The sequence below is a fragment of the Dermacentor variabilis genome, chromosome 2, assembly GCF_050947875.1.
Source record: "Dermacentor variabilis isolate Ectoservices chromosome 2, ASM5094787v1, whole genome shotgun sequence".
NCBI classification, from domain to species: domain Eukaryota; kingdom Metazoa; phylum Arthropoda; class Arachnida; order Ixodida; family Ixodidae; genus Dermacentor; species Dermacentor variabilis.
The window spans coordinates 182,809,187-182,830,481 of NC_134569.1; positions in this window are offsets into that span (position 1 = coordinate 182,809,187).

Genomic DNA, 21,295 nt, shown 5'->3' on the forward strand with positions numbered 1-21,295 from the left:
ATGAATGACATTGTTAGGTAAAACCAGACGGCTTCTGCTGTCGGCCCGAATTTCTATACAAAGTAAATTACTAAGCGCAAGAAACTCAGGGCCCTTCCACTCTGTGAGGAATGATGACCAGCGAAGCTGTGTATGTGGGCCCCTTAATGGCGAACTGCACCTCCGCTGCGTGTCGGCCCATTATTGCACTGTCTTCGGGATCGGACCAGATATGGGGAGTGCTTAACGCCTTCTCCATTTCCGCCACGGGTGGGCCCGGTATTGCACTATCTTCGGGATCGGCCCATGTTAGTGAGTGCTTAACGCATGCTTCACCTCCGCCGAGGGTTGGCCCCGTTTTGCACAATTTTCGGGATTATGTGTCTACACATGGACACTATCCTGGGGACACTGGCCCCTACAGCTTCGCTGTAAAAAATGCTCGTTCCTAAGATGCTGCCCATTAGTTGCACTTTCATTTGTGACTGTGCGACCCTTTCGGTGAAGAACTGAAACATGTTTCACATCTGACTTTCCTTACAAAAAAAGAACCAATTTTCTGCCGGTTTGTTGGCTTAACCCGTTCAACCAATTCCCAGAATGTTTGCTTTGTTCAGTTGATACAAGAACAAAATTAACACCTGACAAAAGAGCCCACTTCCACGACAGTGTCGTAGTAAGCCATATCACTTACTACTAATTATTGCCGTTATGTTCGTTCATATTAGTATTAAAAATTAAATTCTAGGTTATCACGTAGCAAGATTGCGATATCATTATGAAGCACGCCGTAACGGGGAAGTCTGGATTAGTTTTGGCCACCTGTGGGTTTTTACCGTGCCTCTAATGCACGGTAAACACGAGTGTTTTTGCATTACGCCCCCTTCAATATGTGGCCACTGGCGCCAGGATTCGGCCCTGTGCCCACGGGTTTAGCAGCACAACACCAAAGCCACTACGTCACCATCACGAGTGTTCATATTGCTATATTCCTTCGTTTATAGTGATCATTTGATAGACTACAAATTCTCAAAATGAACTACAGCCAGGCTCTTTATTTTTGTTCTAATCGAAGATAAGGCTGTGGAAAACCACTATACCGAGAGCAGCCAACGGAAAAGGAACGCGAGTGTCGCACTATCTCATATAACTAAGTGTAAATTTGAAGTGTTTTACCCTAGCAGGTTGACCTCATTTTTGTCTGAAGACACTTTACACGGAGTTCTCATTTGCATTAAAATGCCTACACGAGTACTCATATAGGTACATGTACAAATAGAGCGTCTGGCACTGCACTGGTTCGCACAAAAGTATCTTTTAAGAAACGTAAAGTGAAGGACGACATAAGAACAGAGCAATTCAATAAAAGCAGCATCTACCACTTGCGTGCGCACTTACACGTCCTGGTATTGCTTGGCAGCTTGGCTCAGTATGTACCAGGCATTGAGTGGATTGGGCACCTCCTGAAGAAAAGCGTTGTATAGGTATGGCTTTATTTCGCTTATTTCACCGTGAGCGGCAGTCCTCTTAGGTTCAAAACATGTATGTATTGTTATATAGGGTATCTGAGCTGACGTTAGCCAAGTTATTCAATGAAGAAAAAAAGAACATTAAGAAAACACGGTGCAAAATACGATCTTAAGACAAATTGTTCTGTCGACAGATCCCTGATGACCGAACCCAGTAGGCTTTGTAACTGTATTTTACACCGTATATTTAAATAGCTTTTTTCGTTCGATACCTTGGCTAAGGTTAACATGGTACGTTTTTTCTACACTTCATTATTTCCCCTTTACCATCTAACGTAACCTTGAAACGCTGTCTGCATTTGATACTACTATTATCCAAGCTTACCCAAGATTACCGAAGAGATTACCGCCCGCAGTGGTGTCTGCGTCAGTAGCCGTTTGGTGCGTTACCACACCACGCACAAGAGCACATAGGGGTTGCAGCCGCCTGCGTGTAGCCGTGCGCGACTTAGCCGTGTTTAGGGGAAAGAGGATCCCAGGGGTTGTGCGAGCAAATATTGAGTGCTTGGACCTTTATGGCCCCTCGGCAGAGGCGACATACGCCTATGGCTACTGCTTCACGCAAGTGGTCTGCCCGGAGTGACCCCCCCCCGCGGGGAATCGGTAGTTTCCTTTTCATGTCCTCTTCCCAAACCTACGCATTTTCGTTTACTTTCAACCTTTCCTGTCTTCTCTTCCCTTCGTTTACTTTCGATTTGCAAACAGCAAGAGTAAACCTTGTGTGACGTAAAAAAACTAGGTTATATCATATTGGGTTATAGTGGTGTCGCACAGCTAGCGTTGGGAAGAGCTGTCGTTCACCGGTTCAGCAGCATTGTTGGGCTCCGTGGTGGGAGGCTGGCGTTGCTACCAAAGGAGAATCCTTTTTTTTTTGTTATGGCTGCATTTTTAACCGCGCTTTCTGATCGCCACCACATGAGTCGGCGCAACGAAGAAGTATTTAAATGTTTTGGCAAATAAGCCCAGCACTTTCCATGCTACCATGTATCAAAAAGTGACGAAAGGGAAAGGGCCGTGAGTCACGTCTCTTTTTCTTGTTGCAAAGTGCTTGAAATAGACCTTAGGCGAAGACTATAAAGCTATGAAGTTGGCTAGTGGTGACCTCCTCTCGGAGCTCTGCGATCAGCAAAAGCACGAGAAACTGACGAATCTAGTATCATTTGGTGACGTCCCAGTGAGTGTAACTCTTCATCGCACAATTATCGCCACCCGTGGTGTCATCTGAGACGATGACTTGATGTAACTGACCAAGACTGAACTAATAGAAAGCTGGAGTGAGCAGAACGTCATCAATGTAGAACGAACCAAAAGTAGGCCCGATGGCAAAGACATCCAAAGCAAATATCTTCTCACATTCGGTTCAAGTGTGTTGCACTAGACCAGGCTGATGCTCTTGGGTAGCACTTTGAGCACGGCTCTAGCTCAATGAATTATTTACACTCTTTTCTTAAACACAAAGAACAAAGTGAACGCGTGGTCGTAAGTACATACAGGTCGAATCCTACAATCGACCTTTTACCACTGCCGAGTTAGCAGCCTCCTTAAACAAATGTCAGAGCTCCGCGCCGGGACCTGACAAACTAATGCACGATACGGTGAGTAACCTCCACAGATACACCAAAATGACTCTACTGACACTTTTTATTAGTGTATAAGCTGCTGTATACCTTCAATCTACATAAAATGAAGTCATTATCGCCCATGTTCTGAAGCAGTTTAAAGACCCTTCTTCAGTGACAAGCTATGGGCCGATAACGTTCACAAGTTGCCTCTTGAAGCTATCCGAAAAAAAAAGGATTAACCATCTTCTCTTACATTTTCTCGAACAAAACAGATTGCTTGGTCCACACCAGTGCCTTTAGAGAAAGCCGGTTAAGAGCCGACAATCTCGTACACATTGAGGCAAACATGGATAAATATGCATATGGATATGTCCCTACACAGTTCTTTTTGTCCGTATCCATAAAAATGAAAAATTAGGGCAAAAACTCCCCTCTGCGCAATGATCATATAGTGCGTAGCATTCTTTGTAATAAGTACTTATGAAACCTATCCTTTGCCCTTGAAACCAATGCTTCAACCTACCTCAGTGAGCTAGTTTTTACCACCAATTTTGTGTTTGACAAATGAAAGAAATCTTGTTGTGCTTTTTTTCTTGCATAACTTGCCCGTCGACACGCTCGAATGCGTTGCAACGCGTCCTCTTCAGAAGCTTCTCCCTGTTGTTGTAGACGCGATTCTCTGGTTGCTTGTGTTTCCCGCGGGTTCGTTCCCGCTCGAGCCCCCTCGCCTTCATTTAAACAGTTCCTCAGCAAGGCCAAATCGAAACGCGCCAAGCGTCTGAACGCGCTGTATTGCTCCCAAGATAATAATGCTTTCAGTATCGCAATGGTTTCAATATCGGACTTCCGTACTGGACGTCGTGTGATCGAATCCTGCGGTTGGAGAATTTTGATGGTGTTTATTTAACTCGTTATGAAACGAAACCTTGTTTAAACTGACGAGTTTACAAGGTCGTTTGAAGCCAGGAGGATAGGAAGATGTTTAGGCAATAAAGGTAATGGGCAATTGTACTCTGTGAAGGTGGCTGACCAGCGAAGCTGTTTAGGTAAGGGCACGGAGGTGACACACAATTTTGAACAAAGGCACCAACACATTTGTTGTTTTCCTGGGTGGTCATCGTTACCAAAGGTACGCACTTTCATTTATTAACGCGAGAGCGTTAACGCTCCCGTTCAGAGAACAAGGCGGCGGCGTCCACGACGTGTCCAGAAGCACACGTCACATTCACGTGATGGCTCACAATCATTTAAATTTAAAAACAAATTTAGCTTTAAAGGCAAAAATGTTCGCATTCAAAGAGTCGAGCTGGGTCCGTCGGGTTGGAATTCGGACTCGCGAGTCGGACACGCTACAGCTTCGCCACACAAGCCAGATTGCAAGGTGCAAATATAGGGGGGTTATATGTATGCCGCGCATTCTTTCCAATGAGGCAACATTTGACGATTGTTGGCTCTGAGTGTCGGCATGTTGTCGCATACAAAAAGAAGGACAGCGATCTGCTGTTCCTCAACATAAAGCTATATTCGACGACTGTTGACTGCCACCATGCGGCTCCTGCTCGCAAACAGCTCGCTTTACCGTTCGTTCGGTTTGGCTGCTACGTCACAAAGTGTGCCGTCCGAAAATTTTGTGAGAACGGGAGCGAGAGCACAGCCAATAAACGAGCGAGCTCAGCCCCGGAAGTTTGCGTCAGTGATTGCGTTAAAAATGTGTATATTTTTGTGCACCAACAAAATACTGCAGACGACTCTGGCTCTAGCAACTTCTGCTCTCGAAAAGTGTATCCAGCTGCACCAAAACTCCTCTCATTCAATCCTTTTGAGTTGCTACACGATGGATAGCTTGGATACCTGAAAACAGTCTATTGAATATTTTTGCAGCGAGTCTCGTACCAATCAAATAGTTTTTAATCTCTTTAGCGTGACTGCAATGCAAATATCTTTCTAACTCTTCGTCATTTTCTTCCGACTTTGTGATGTCTAGAAAATCTTGAAGTTTGCCTTTGGCTTCCACTCCTAACCACTCCAATGCGCTTCCCCTTGTTGATAGGCGGGACCATCGTAAAACTCACAGCGCTACCTCCATCGAACGTCAGGTCGTCTGTCTCACGCCTGAGCACGATCACCTTGAAGTCTTAATAGCCTGGGCACAATGTTGACCAGTTCTTTAGTATCGCAAAAACGAAAGAATTCCGGCAAAATTCACGTTGAGATAACTATCGAAGTTAATGAAGATTAGCATTCACACAATGCAGCGACCACGTAGGTATACACAGTATTGGCGAAGGAATCTTTATTTAGCATCGGTGCTGGTCCTCCTGAGGTTTCAAGTGCTTCAGCTATAGGCAACATAGAGTGTCTCCGTGATTAGTCCGTTTTGTTATGGCCATCGCTCGCAAAGGTTATCTTGCCGTGTACGCCGGCGGCGCATACGGTGAAGATGATAAATTTACGAAGAAGGAATGACGTCGATAGAACGACGAAGGCATTATGAGGACGACGACATGGATGAGATAATTCTGAAGTGATGACGATAAATAACCACGACGCAATTAGAATGCCATGACGATGGCGGCATAATCGCGATTAAGTAGTAATAGCACGCTTATAACCGAATGAAGGGGAGATTATGTTGATGGAACGACAAAGGTGGTAGGACGACGCCATGACAACAATTGAATGACATTTCTGAAATGGATGCGACGATAACAGCGTGACAATCGAATGACAAGCGTACGACGATGATGGTGTGACGACGATGAAATGACGGTGGTGGCTTGACAACGGCGACATAATCCCGCTTGAATGACGGCAACACGAACATGATGGAATGACGTCGATAGAAATGTGAAGGCGGTATGACGATGAGGGTATGACGACAATTTCGTGATATTTCTGAAATCATGACGATGTTACGATAGCATTGCGAGAACGACATGGCTATAGCCCGGTTACAACTTTAGAAAAAAGGGGCCTTTGCTGCTCCAACGCGGATGAACACGAGCCTCCACCGATGGGTGCGCACTCTAGACTGACGTCACGAGTCGGACGACCGGTGACTCCGCTGATGGAGAAGATGGCCGCCCGCGCTACGAACTGGGCCGAGTCGCGTCAGCCGTGTGCGTCTGCCCCTCGTCAGAGTGAAGTTCCAAAATGTTAGCGGTGGTCTATCATGCCGGAAATATTATTGCGAGCTTACGATACACCATCTGTGCCGCGTGCGTTTATTCTGAGCCATGATCCGGCGACGAAAAAAAAAAAATTGCAGCGAGCATCGCTGACGCTACGCTATGCGAACTGGCGAGACTGCAGGCTTGAAAAAAAAAAGAGAAAACATTAAGTGAACGAAAAAAATCACATTCGTGAAGATATGTTTGTGAAATCTCAAGAACAAGAAAATAATAAATCTTATGCTACGAAAAACCAAGAGTACTTATTTAAAACGATGGATGAAGTATTTTTGTAGCTTTCCTGCCTCGATCGTCTTCTCGCCCCAGGTTTATAATGGTTTTAATATATGCATTGATTCTTTAAATACTTTAAATAGAAACTGATTCATTTTGAGCTCGAAAAACGAGTAGTAAATGTGCCGTGTGCATGTAAACCAGCGCGAAAGCCATGCACAGCTGCTCTTTCTTCTTTTATCCCGTGCAATGCAGCTAAAAAGCGGACGACGCGCAGCATTGTAGAAGGCACGGGGTTATTTTTCTCTCGCGATGCGGCACGTGCTGTAGCATTCCAATCACCAGAGCGCTATCAAACAAGTCATCAAAATAGAAAAGTATTTATTCATACCGAGAATTACGCGTTTTAGCAGCACAGTTTCTTTAGCGGGACTATTTTAGTCGCGGAGGAAATCGGCTGTCGCGCTTCGATCATCAGGGCGGGACCTCCCCTTTTTTCTGAATATGTACCCGACCATAGAATGGGATGATCATGACTGTATCACGACGATGGAACTACCATGATCCAGAATGCATACATAGTGGCTCAAGTAATCAAACTACAATTGGGTCACATGGCGTAGGACAGACAGACAGACAGACAGACAGACAGACAGACAGACAGACAGACAGACAGACAGACAGACAGACAGACAGACAGACAGACACACAGACAGACAGACAGACAGACAGACAGACAGACGGACGGACGGACGGACGGACGGACGGACGGACGGACGGACACCTGTACTGAAGAGGCTTACCAGTTATTTTTCGCCAACCTTTTTGAGTAGGAGAAAAAGTACCAGAGACATGAAACGCATCTAGTCGTTTGAAGGTCCTCATCAGAAAACCAATTAGCACTAAGAGAAGAGTCACGCGATTTTTAAACCATTTTGTTATTGAAGATATGATGATATTCGCACGGCCAATGTCTTCTTATGCCACAGAAGTCCACAAGACAGCAAAAAACACTTGTGGCAGATTCAGTTCGCATCTCAATTATGTGATGCCGGAATTATTGTAATGTATTTCCGACTCACCTTTTCGATTTTGCTGCCGAGTAAAGCCCATGATTTAGCATCCGTCAGCTTTACGCCATAGCACGCCATCATAGCTGGATTGACAATTAGGGGCTCTTGGTCGTCAATCTTGAGCTCCGCCTCGTCTGCGTGCAGCATACGAGCAAATGCTGGTATGAGGTTTTTACAGTGTCAGCTTTCTGCAGCTGCTTCAATGAATTCCTTAACAGAGCGGTCGAAGCTGCTCTAAGACCAAATCGCCGCATGCAAGATATCGGTTACTGTGGCAGTGTCAACCCTCACTTCAATAAAGCTTTATAACTTGGTACACTGTACTATCTGCATGCATCGTTAACACTATAGTTCAGAGTGAACTGAAGAATAATCACCCACATAATTTTATTTTCATAAACGACACGTACTTGCCAATGTAGCTATAAAGGAGCGGCATGCTGTATGTCTTCAACGTAAAATTTGGCATTGTGTGTTTGGTGTAGCACGTTGTACTTGTCGACGGCTGGAGCACTCTATATTTACCCAACCCGCATTTCCGTCTGCGCTTTATGCCAATGACCAACCCCTTATCGATAAATTTTTATCGTCCTCATTGAGAGTATAAACAGTCCTACGTACAGGGCAAGAGAGATGTTCGTGTTCGAAGAAAAATACTATACTAATTTTTCGGAGTAACCTACGGCAAATCGAACTTTCATTCTAAGTGTACTTGTCCGTTCGCTGTTGCCTGAAAGAGTTATACAGAAAAATAAATATTCCTAATCAACCAAAACCTTTGTAGGTACAAAATGAAATGACTGAGGTGACATGGTACGTCTCCTGGCGGCAATTATTTGCTGTTTCTGTTTCAGAAAAATTTTGAACTATTGATATGCACGGCTGTCTATGTAACCTAGCCGTGTATGACCATATTTAGTGCGTTACACTCTTGTAATTTAGTCCTGAGGTCATTACATCTAGTGATATAGATCGAATATACTGAACTGTAGCTTGGCAATACATATGTTTGTGCTAGTTTATCAGTCACCCTTAACCGTGTTTACAGCGCAAGGCTTCACATGGACGAAAGATGAGATTAGAAAAGAGAGAGCGCCGACTTCCAACTTAACTTCAAGGCGCAAGGTTTAGATCTCTATGTTTCAAGGTGGCGTTGTGAGGTACAGAAAATCAGAGCACTCGTGCCACTGCTCGCGAGTTAGTCGTCGTCTACTTCCAGATCGCTGCCAGATCGATGCCGTTAAAGGCAGTTAATTATTGCAGAGTTAATTAAGGCTCTCTAACCGACAACCTTGGGTGTTAATTAGGGCGAAGTTGATTAAGGTACCGTTAATTAAGTTATCTTTAATTAAGGCACTCGAACACACGGCCTTTAGCGGGAGAAAACAATAAGTAGTAACAACACATTCGAATGTCAAGTATTTAACGGATCACTCTTGAGCACGCAGGGTTTCGCCTTCACACTTTTTGGCGTATGCTAAATTGACTGTAAATCTTTAGTCACCGATAAAACACTCATATGCCTTTTCATAATGAAATGCATGCACAGACGCGCTGCTACTGAAATCATTCCTGTCTCTGCCCTATTCTCTTCTTTAGACAACGAGAAGCCGTGCGCTGTGAGCATAGCTAAGGATAAGCTGAACGGTAACTCTAGTGCGTGACGTCACGGGTAATTTCCTTTGAAATCGAGAGACAGTATGCACTTACAAAAGAGACCTAACAGTGTACACTGTGGCATAATAAAGTACATGCGCTCGGAGAACACGTAACTAATCTGTTGACCTGAGATCAATAAAGCAGTGCTATATTAAGAGAACAAATAAGCCACGACCTTTCATATTGTTACGTCCAAGCGCATAAAAGAGACGCGGGGATCAAGAAGAGAAGGGAAGAGGAGAACGAAGACTGCGCAGCGGCCATTCCTGTTGTTCTCTAATTATGGGGTTTAACGTGCCAAAACCACTTTCTGATTATGAGGCACGCCGTAGTGGGGGACTCCGGAAATTTCGGCCACCTGGGGTTCTTTAACGTGCACCTAAATCTAAGTACACGGGTGTTTTCGCCCCCATCGAAATGCGGCCACCGCGGCCGGGATTCGATCCCGCGACCTCGTGCTCAGCAGCCCAACACCATAGCCACTGAGCAACCACGGCGGGTATCCTGTTGTTCGTAGCCTGCCGTTCCTGCTCTCGCACGCCTAAATAAACCCCTTTTCCCGTGCTTGTAACAATATAATGCCTCAAATATATTTAGTTGTGTGTTGTTCTTGGCTGTACGTAACCTCTGCTCGCCATTTTTTACTCGACAAGCATGAAACATTGCATTTACACTTGTGACATCGCTGCATCAACGTCTTATAGATTGCAATCAGCTTAAACGTTGTTTGCGTTTCGGAATATATTGTCAGTGGTATGATGCTCAAATATCAATATTGAATGAGATTAGTTAACTTCGCAACCGCGGCAATGCATACAACATAAACATTGGGTGAAGTTAAGAGTTAAAGAGGATCAAGAAAAGATGTACACGTCACGTTTAGCTGTATATTAATTAATGACCAGCTACGTGAAAGTTTCGCTTCTTATAGATTCCGACATACACGCTGCCTGTCCTTTACTAGAATTAGCGTTCAGAAAAAGGCATCATATGCAATTACACATACGCACCCATGACTTTGCTCAACCAAGCAACAGCAATGGGAGGATCAGGAACCCGGAGCTTCATAGAGGTGTTCACGGCAGCCGTAGCGAACGGCGTAGGTCTTGCTTTTCTACGATAACGTAAATAGATACATTGTTCATTATCAGTTCCTGCCGTTGATAATCTGTTAGGGTTCACTGGACATAGGCGCTGCGGAAGCACCTTTGCTCTCAGTACGCCCTCGTTATTGTATGCAACTACGTTATATCGAGCCAGTAGCTTCTAGGTCGCACAAGACCTACAAGTTTCTAACGATAACATCACGCTGGTTCAAGTGCAGCCGGTACATTTAAAGCAACTCACTGACGATGAAGAATCGCAAACTTGTCCTTAACGTATTGCTATTCAATGACGTTCGAAATGCAAAAATTTGCATTGGGGACTATAGAGCCGATTTAACTAAAATTTCAAGCACTCTAACATCTCAATAGTAACTTTTATTCTTACCGCGACCACCTCATTTCAAGCTCCAGGTAAAATGAGCACTTCGAAGAACATTGCACAGAAACGTTTGGCGACGCCAGCGACTTTGCCTAGCGACTGAGTCGTGGCACCCCTTCCTCTTCGTAAACCCAGGGAGACGTTTGGATAGGGTAGTATTATCACACTGACATAATCATGCTGCGCTCTTGCCATAGTTTCAATCGCCGTTATGCAGAAGAGGAGGCGACAGATGTTCGCGGAACACCCAATTTGAAACTCAAGCCTCACCTTCTTCAACAACGAGGTACGAGCACTAATTTCGACCCCACTATCATGCGAGCAGTTATCGTGTCGTTGTAGCTGTGGTTCTATCTTTTGGTTTTGGACCTCTTTGCTGAATGACAATGGCAGTCTGCACCATAACGAGGCAATGAAAATCTTTTTATTTTGTTTGGTGATTGGCTTGACAAAATTATAAATGTAATCATGTTATCGCACTCATGCAAGACTTCCGTGCTGTTATATAAATTTCGTGAACATTGTTGCCAATTGCGCTGCGAATAAGGCCTGACTGATGAGGATGAGCGAGTAAGGCGAATAATCTGGCACACATCCGCGTCTACGCGAGCACTGCCGAGTGCCCTAGTATGTATGCGATGACGCATATGCAAACAGCACACAGAGTTGAGCCGTGAGACTCAGTACGTCGACAGTGAATCATAATCGTCGGTGGCGTACTGTATGTTGGTTATTCATAACTTCCGCACACCGCCTCTCATTCAAATAGCACGATCCAAAGCGAAGCGTCATGGACAACTACTGACATCGCTGGCTCTACAGCTTCCCTTACGCGCCGTTCCACTTGATCGTTTTCTTCGGGCCAAACGTGCGCTCCACATCCAAGACCTGGTAGCCGCCTTTCAGCCATGGTTCCAGTTTGTCCTTGGGCACGTGCTGATAGAAAAGACAAGGTGAACTTAACGGTCGCGCAAAATAAAAACAATAGGTCACTCTATAGGCTACTAGATCACCCTTGTTCCTTTTTGACCTCCTTTATTATACATGAAAATATGACTGCTTATTTTAGCAAATAACACCGATGTTCTCACTCTTGAAATTTCCGCGTCTCAAGGATGGCGCCGACAACTCCTAGCCACACTGCAGGGTTTCGATCAGTTGTCTTTTTTTTTAGAGAAGTTGAAAAGGGCTGTAACGTTCATTCTTCTTTTTTTATTCATCTCGACTGCAAGTGTCTTTATTTTTTCTTGCGAAACAAGCGAAAAGCCTTGCCGACGTGTTATTATACACGAGCATATCAATGAAGGTTCGTGCGTGAATTTAATCATACCCTCGCCGCCAGCATTTTGCTCGTAGACAATTTGTGATGCAGACGTGAATGTGGATGCATGTGTTCCTTATGCTTAAACTCACAGACTACCTTAATCCTTTACGGACGGTACAGATCAAACGAAGAGTGTTTTTTTTTTCTACTTTCTATCTAAACATGTAAAACACATGTGCAATAAGCATGTTCAGTAAACACAAAACAAATATTTATGGGAACTTCAGCAATAGAGAGCACACACCAAGCACCAAATCGGAAGAGGGCTTCACCCCAAGCCGCATATGGCTTCGCTTGGAATCTGTACCGACAGCCCTTACCATCTATGAACCATAGGTGCACATTTCATTTCGTTTACACCATGTGCGCGACACCACTGCAGCCAGAGATGTTGCACCGGTAGGTGTCATCTGGCCGTGCTTTCAAAAAAAAAAAAAATGTGAGGCGCGTGGGAAACATTCTCTTCCTAGTTCCTGTGTTCCTGCTCTAATCCAACGAGTGGCGCTTGCTCCTTATTATTCAGCGCTGGCTGAAGACATTTAGCAAGGAACAAAAATTAGTTTCTAGTATGTTGCCTGTACGGAACAGCCTTCCATAAAGTGTCATATTAGCATTTTATTGAGACGCTTTAAAGTTGAGGTATAACGTGTTAATATTGCAGGCAGAAACAACCGCGACAAGACTGTCCACAGATGCGAATCAGGCTCATTATTTCTGATAAATTATGACTCACGAGTCGGCTCATATCTAACAGGCTCAATTCGAAATAATGCCAAAATTGCTTGTGTGTGACGCAGGGAAAATTCCAAGAAGGAGCCTATTTGGCTATCGCGCGTTTTCAAAGCGGGCCGAAATTTTTTGCGCCAGTGTTCCTCAATGCGACCGCTTTATCTCTACACCTATCACTATTTTCTTTTTTCAAATTTTTCTGCCCTGTTGGTCGCTATACACAGAAGCAACTACGGCTTTGAACGTGCGCCAAGAGACCACGCGCTTTTAAAGCTTTAACGGCACATCATGGCGACGTTTGGTCACCTCAACTGGCACCATATGCCACTGCTTCTGCTTCCGCTCAAGGCATCTCTTCCGTAATAATTAAAATAGTTTGCCTAGCTAATGCGCAACTTCGCATTCTCACAGTGTTAGCTGTGAAAGAGCGCAGCGAGCACAAACTTCCAGCGCTGTGTCGTAACCTGAAGCAAAACAACTAGCTCGAATTGACACTTTAGTTTTCACATCAGAGAGAACTGCCTCCCTTCGACATACGAGAACGTTTTACACACGAAGCTCAAGCACTCCTCCCGCTTAAATGCATCCGGAACGCCACAGCTACCCCATAAGAAAGTTGCGGAATTTCAATCAGATTAGTTACTTCCATCAAAGTTGAAAGAACATTGGCGTTACGTAAAAGACTTAGGGTTTGAAGTGTCTTGTAGATTCTGTCAGCGTCCATTCCTTTTCTTCTTTTCTTACTTATGCTGGGATCGCTTTCATGGAAGTATCATTTTATTATACTATTGCTCCCAGCAAGACGCACTGGATGCGCCTAAACATGTGTGCAATTATTTGCAGTTCCCGGCGTAAGGTGGTACCCCGTCTCTCTGTGACTGCATGCAAAGTCAGAATATCACCTACGAATTCCTGACCCGCCGTGGTGGTGCAGTGGCTTTGGCGTTGCGCTGCTAAGCCGTACGATGCGGGGTCAAGACCCGGCAGTAGCGGAGCGCATTTCGATTGGGGGCGAAATGCCAAAACGCCCGTGTACCGTGCATTGGGTTCCCGTTAACGAACCCCAGGTGGTAAATAATACAGAGTCCTCCACTCGGGCACGACTGAATCATAAAGTGGTTTCTGGCACGTAAAATTTCATAATAATAATTATTTGTTTGCCTACGCAGCCAATTTCTCACGAGATTTATCTACCAACAAAGAAAACACCAGCTTCTGTGCATACCGTCAGTTCGTTCAAACAGACAACGGCATTCGGCGAGCACATGCAAAAACCACGGCTCAGTGGCAACCGCCAGTCAATGCCGCGAATGGACGATGCACAGTCGGTGTCAAAAATTTTGCGATCATAGGATCAGAATGAAAACGATGAATATTTCTGCAGTGTCGAAATGGCAGCCTTGCATTCGCATTTCAAGCCTGTACCAGTGTGTGCAAGGTGTTAGAAAGAAATGTTTTTTAGTGCTGGTTTTAGTTTCGTTCAACTGAAAAACGTTTTGTTCCAGTTCTGCTCCTGGACGGAAAAAAAAGAGTTATGCTTGGCCGTTCATAACGATTTTCGCTCACATACCAACATTTTCGAAGCAAAGCAACGATAGAAACATAGTACTTATTTTTCTCAATAAGTAAATTGCAGAATCTCAGATTATGCTCAGTGCTTTGAGTGAAGGCACTGGGCGTGATCTCGGAATCAGCACTCAGAAAAGAATTTTGTAGAAAAAGATAGGGTAGAGTGAAAATAGTTTTACAGCCAATAGTCTTTTTACGTCCCACGGACGCCGTAGTGGAGGTCTACGGGGAATTTTGCCCAACTGGGGATCTTTAACGTGCGCTACGATGCACACGGGCGTCTTCGCAGTTTGCCTCCATTCAAACTGCAATCTCCGGAGCCGGGGATTAGCCCGCAATTTCGAGCCGAGTATACTAGCGCCTTAGGTACTCGGCTACCCCGAAGGGTGCTAGAGTAAGGTTATACAGGCATATGAATGTGATGAGTCTAGATATGTGTGCAGCGATTCTCCACTACTGCGGGTTGAAAGTGTATGTGGACCCGGGTTGAAGAGTTAGTAGCTGAATAGCTGAAGATCGTCACGAAAGCGACGGTTTGACATCATTAGGACATCTCCTGCACTTTGCTTTTTTGCCAACATGCACTGATGGGTCGTCTGCGATCGGATGGAGTAAAGGGGCTCTTGTCATGACGAAATCGCGTTCGTAGCCTATCGGCGGAACAAGTTGTGTCCCAGGTATCTGACATTGCATATGCGCCTCTCATCAGTTCACCAATTTGACGCAAACGTGTTTTACTCGGTATATTTCACGGATTATATGTAGATCTGTGATAAAATCAATGTAACCTCACTTTAACTGCGTAGCCGTAATAGGTATGTGCAACAATTCAATGAAAGTTTATAATGTGGAACAGTGTAATTGAAAAAGTTCCAGTTTTCATCTGCTTCTTTTCAACAAACTGGCTCCGCCAAACTTGCATCACTGAACAGATGAGCGGAGCCTAGTGAAAGATTTAATGAACGTCATTGACGTGGATTTCGGTCACTACATAGGTGCCACTGGCATTTGCTTCTCTTCAACCAAGCTAGCTAATTTCAACTTGCATAACTGGGTATACGAAACTAGGTGTGTGCCAAGCTGCAATGAACTTCCGTGACGAGATTTTGGGGCAATGGACGTGGGCCACGAGGTATGTGCCCCCTTTCAGCTGTACTCGTCAAAATTCGAACCCGCTATTCCGATAAAACGAACTTAAACTAACGATGAAACTTCGGTACGAAAAGGTTGTACCTGCAGAAAACGAAACGGTAAGCTCTTAAACGCGCAAGCCCTGGGTTTTATTACGGTGCCAATCCGCTAGTGCGCAGTGAGGCAGATTTGGATTAGGGCAGCGCTCGACCGCCTATCGCTCGCACAATCGCTGCCCGAGATACGCGCTTAGGTGGACCTCCCAGATACGCGATAATTGTGACTTTGCCGGAGGTCGGTTGTTGCGGATTCCAGACTTTCCCCTTGAACCAAAAACCGATCCAGAATATTTCGGTTCCACTCCGAAACAGAATAATAAATAACGTTTCGGTTACGTTTTCGTTCCGGTCATGAAGATCGTTTCCTTTTTTCGTTTCTTTGGCTATTGTTTTCGTTCCACTCCGACACACCGACTACGTGTTAAAAAGATAATGTTGTGTGGTTGTACTGGCGATACGCTCAAGAAATGCTTAGAATTTAAGCGCTTGCTCAGTTCCCACGGTCCGTAAGCTTTTGCTGCCGACTGCACATTTGCAGCGCACTCTTAGAGGTTGTATGCTTAAACTCGTGACCCGTGCACCGGAGCAAGCCAGTCGCAACGTCCCGCAGAGGCAGCGTTGTTGCACTGCAAAAACAGCCTGGCAAAGCATCCGCTGTGTCTTTTTCGCTGGAGCCAGGGTATTCCGTAATTGAAGGAGAGGGCGCCCATTTTTTAAGCCTCTTAATTGACAAAAGAGATTCAAATTCGCTCATCCTACGTGCTCACGTTCGACCTGTTCGGGAGACTAGTTGGTTGTTCGCGAGTTTTCTGCACTTTCGTCGCACTTCTGACAGCTTTACAATCCTGATACGCTTAGAATTTCCTGACATCCGGCGCCTTGGACGTGAGTGGCACTGGCTAACACTCCCAGGGCCAATCTTGTACACGTACGCAAACACACACAGAAAGCAGACAGGAGAACGGCTGCCGCCGTAATTTAATTTGTAAAATGTCACGCAAGTAATGCGGAATATGTGGATGGCCTCCCACATTCAGCAAGCTATGTTGTCGGCCACTTCATTACTTCATTATTTCACGATAACATAGGAAATCATTTCCATCGCTTTCTTTGAAATTGTAGTCTGTTTTTTTATGCTTACGACTAATAAAACGGCAAAAAATCTTAGAGAAACCATCGACAATGACTGTAAATGTAAGCGAATGATGCGGTTGAAAGCGTACATTTGCCGCAGTGACGATATTTAGGTAGCGCTTGCTGCTTCATTCCGTAATGCTTATTAATTATAAATTACGTTTCGGTAGTATAGGTGGCTATTCATGCAAAGAGATTCGTGACACGGGTGTTCTGGCTCCCGCGGCGCAATCGCCGGCGTAGTAGTTGACTCGCATCTTCTCCTCGCGCCGCCGGAGCCCGTAGCCACCATGCGCCACTTAATAAGACTGTTCAAGTTTCAGACATCGGGTACAACATTGTGAAGGCTAGGTAGACTTCTTGCTCTGGCTGCGTTCGCCCTTCAAAATAGTTCAATTTGTTAACGAAATTGTGCGAAATTGTTCTTTATAATGGTGCAGTATTTAATAAAAAAAAAGGTTTGATACATAGAAACGAGCAAACTGCGGCACATAGCTGCTGCTGCGTTGGTGTAGATCAATTAGCTTTTGCTTGTTTTTATTTTCAAGTTTTTTATTTGGACCCCGTCACGGCAGCCTCACGTGCACGTTCGCACGAGCAAACGCCGTTGGCGCGGGGCGAAGTTTTGGCGGAACGTGCGCAGTGCTACAATGTCGGGACCGAACTTGTTCCACAGCGTTGCACCTGATTTCTGAAATGGATTGTAAGTGGCATTGAGGTGTCACAGTAAGAGAGGCAGATGAGAGAATGGTTAGATGTCGTTCCCGAGACCTTCACCACAGCATTTAAACCTTCAGACGACCCAAAGCTCTCGCGCGAAAGCAAGGGCGTTTGAAGAACTATAGCAGTTCATGTAAGCTACTTCTTGTCGTATTTGTTGGCTCATGCCGCACAATGAATAAGTGAGCACAAATAGGCAACACAAGTATTGTTTCGTCTAGGTGTTTCAACCTCGGTCCTCTTGCACAGGTTAGCACGTACTATAAATTTAAACATCTGCTTTGACACTCAGACTACTGCTCGACAGAGACATGAAGGCGGGAAGTTAGCAATACGACAAACAAATAGTTCGATTACTTACGGGGCTAAAGATGTCAAGTTCCTTCTCCAAAGGCGAAACCTTGAACAGGCTGCTGTCCACGTAGTTCTAGAGAAAAAATAGAGAGAGTAAGATGACGCTATCATATATATATATATATATATATATAGAGAGAGAGAGAGAGAGAAACTTCGCTTGGTCTCGAAGAATTGTTCGCTGAAGTGACGGTCTTATATAATAATTTACAAGGCCTCATAGCAGGAGACAGTTCAATTCCTCAGCCTGAGTCTTCTCCCACCACCAGGAATCTGGCGTCTCTCGGTGGTGTAATGTTCCTTTGTGTAATTGTCGTATACTTCGCTATCACTAATACTTCTTCGCCTTTGCGGCGAAACTGCAGCCTCTCTCTACCCTTTTTTTTTCTTGGCCTGCGAGTTCGAGTATATGTGCTCCGGCGCACGACTGATGTTGGTTCTGATTTCAAGTGAATCCGGCTTAGTTTCATTTGGGTTACTGAATGAATTATACAGGGGGCCCCAACTATCATGCACCAACACTTTAAAAAAAGCAGATGCGTCAATCAAAGAAAACCTAGTGCATATTGTTTCCAGTACAGTGGAGTAGCTGCCAGTAATTGTCTTGTTCCTGAAATTCAATTCGATAATTGCAATTAATTATATAATTCGAGAAGTACAGTCCCAATTATCAAAGTGTAAGTGGGACATTTGTAGGCAACCCCAGGCACCGCGAAACGGCGTCTAACAGCGGTGTTTTCAGCGACGTACCAATCTCGCGCCATTTTTTTCCGACTGGCAAATGAACCTCACGAAATATGAAAAATACCACGTGACTGCGCTCCCACCTGCATCATAATGCAGCACCCTCAAATAAGCCGATAGAAAGAAGATACTGCATTGCCTGTCGCAAACTTGAAGAGACAGCGCATCACATTGATAATGGTACGGAAGAAGCCCCAACAGCAGGTTTCGTGGCTTCGGAGCTATGCCTTCCTCTCTACGTAACACTCATTATCCTCAAGGAGTGTAAGGTAGCGCGATTAAAAGACGGGACAAAAGAATACACACAGGGACACACACAGCGCGTCTTCCATCGTAGCGCTGTGTGTGCCCATGTGTGCCTTCTTTTGTCCCGTCTTTTGATCGCGCTACCGTACACCTCTTGAAGATGCGTTACCAACAAGCCCACACGGCAACCCTCGTGAACTTATTATCCGTCTCTCAAGGCCTACTCGTCCCATTGATAACAAAAGCCCCTTGATAACGTGGCCGAAGCGCCGCTCTGACCATGCACGAAACGCGAAAAGCAACGTAATAGGCATAGCATGTTTCAAAAGCCCGGCTTTGCTCGCACCGCATTGACTGAGTGCACGCGCAGCTGTATTTCGAGCAGTAAACTTGCTTCAGACAGAAGCCAAATTAAAGTGACGATTTTAGTTTCCCGGAAAGTGTATACGTGCTGCCAAAACAGGTTCATGGTATCAAATAAACGCGAAATAAACAGACTGGGAAGCGACCTACGTAAAGAAAAGGCTAAACCGATGCGCTCAAAAAAGTAAAAAACTACTTCTAAATAAGCCGAATTGGCAAACGGGGCACCTGCACCAAAACGAACAAAACATACATTAGATTTTAGTGTGTTCTTATTACCTATGAATTCATAAGCGCCGTTGAACAACAGCTGCTGCTTAGAGGACGTGTTCGAATAGGTCTCCTTCTGCAGCTACGCAGTACTGAGTCCGCTTTATCACATCTTCAGGGGCCTTCTTGATGACCGACGCTCGAATATCTGACAGACATCCGTTATCCTTGTCTTTAGGTAAGCTGACGTCCGTCCCGATCACGTAAGCACAATCGTTCACATAACCCCAAAGAAAGAAATTGAGTTGAGAGCGATCAGTTGACCTAGCTGGCCAATTTCCAGGCCCGTTCCTTCCAGTCTATTGCGCATGAAAAGTCGCATCCAGCCAGTTTTGTGCTCGGCTGCTGCTGTGTGCTGGTGCTCCATCTCGCTAATACCACATAAGTGGAAGACATGACAGCGGGACTTCGCTGAGAAAATCGTGCACCACTCCTTCTAGGATTTCGTCCACGTAGCGCTGTCCAATCAGTGTGTGGTGGATGAAGATGGAACTGATTATAGCACGGGCATAAATGCCGCCCCTCACAATGAACGACCACTGGTAATGGTGCCAATAGCGCCTTACCCAGTGTTCATTGTAGTCACTCCAATAGTGAGCTTTATGCAAATTTCATCATTATCATCATCAACATCATCAGCCTGGTTACGCCCACTGCAGGGCAAAGGCCTCTCCCATACTTCTCCAACTACCCCGGTGATATACTAATAGTGGCCATGTTGTCCCTGCAAACGTCTCAATCTCATCCGCCGACCTAACTTTCTGCTGCCCCCTACTACGCTTCCCTTTCCTTGGAATCCAGTCCGTAACCCTTATTGACCATCGGTTATCGTCCCTCCTCATTACATGTCCTGCCCATGCCCATTTCTTTTTCTTGACTTCAACTAAGATGTCATTAACAAGCCTGTGTTCCCTCACCCAATCTGCTCTTTTCTTATCCCTTAACGTTACACCTATCATTCTTCTTTCCATAGCTCGTTGCGTCGTCTTCAATTAAAGCAGAACCCTTTTCGTAAGCCTCCAAGTTTCTGCCCCATACGTGAGTACTGCTAAGACAAAGCTGTTATACACTTTTCTCTTGGGCGATAATGGCAACCTGCTGTTCATGATCTGAGAATGTCTACCAAACACACCCCAGCCCATTCTTATTCTTCTGATTATTTCAGTCTCATGATCCAGATCCGCGGTCACTGCCTGTCCTAAGTAGATGTATTCCTTTACCACTTCCAGTGCCTCGCTGCCTATCGTGAACTGCTGTTCTCTTCCGAGACTGTTAAACATTACTTTAGTTTTCTGCAGATTAATTTTTAGACCCACCCTTCTGCTTTGCCTCTCCAGGTCAGTAAGCATGCATTGGAGTTGGTCCCCTGAGTTACTAAGCAAGGCAATATCATCAGCGAATCACAAGTTACTAAGGTATTCTCCATTACCTCTTATGCCCAATTCTTCCCAATCCAGGTCTCTGAATACCTCCTGTAAACATTCTGTGAATAGTATTGGAGAGATCGTATCTCCCCGCCTGACGACTTTCTTTATTGGGATATTGTTGCTTGCTTTATGGAGGACTACGGTGGCTGTGGAGCCGCTATGGATATCTTTCAGTATCTTTATATACGGCTCCTCTACACCCTGATTCCGTAATGTCTCCATGACTGCTGAGGTTTCCACTGAATCAAACGCTTTCTCGTAATCAATGAAAGCTATATTTAAGGGTTGGTTATATTCCGCACATTTCTCTATCATTTGATTGATAGTGTATAATAATAATATTTGGGGTTTTACGTGCCAAAACCACTTTCTGATTATGAGGCACGCCGTAGTGGAGGACTCCGGAAATTTCGACCACCTGGGGTTCTTTAACGTGCACCTAAATATAAGCACACGGGTGTTTTCGCATTTCGCCCCCATCGAAATGCGGCCGCCGTGGCCGGGATTCGATCCCGCGACCTCGTGCTCAGCAGC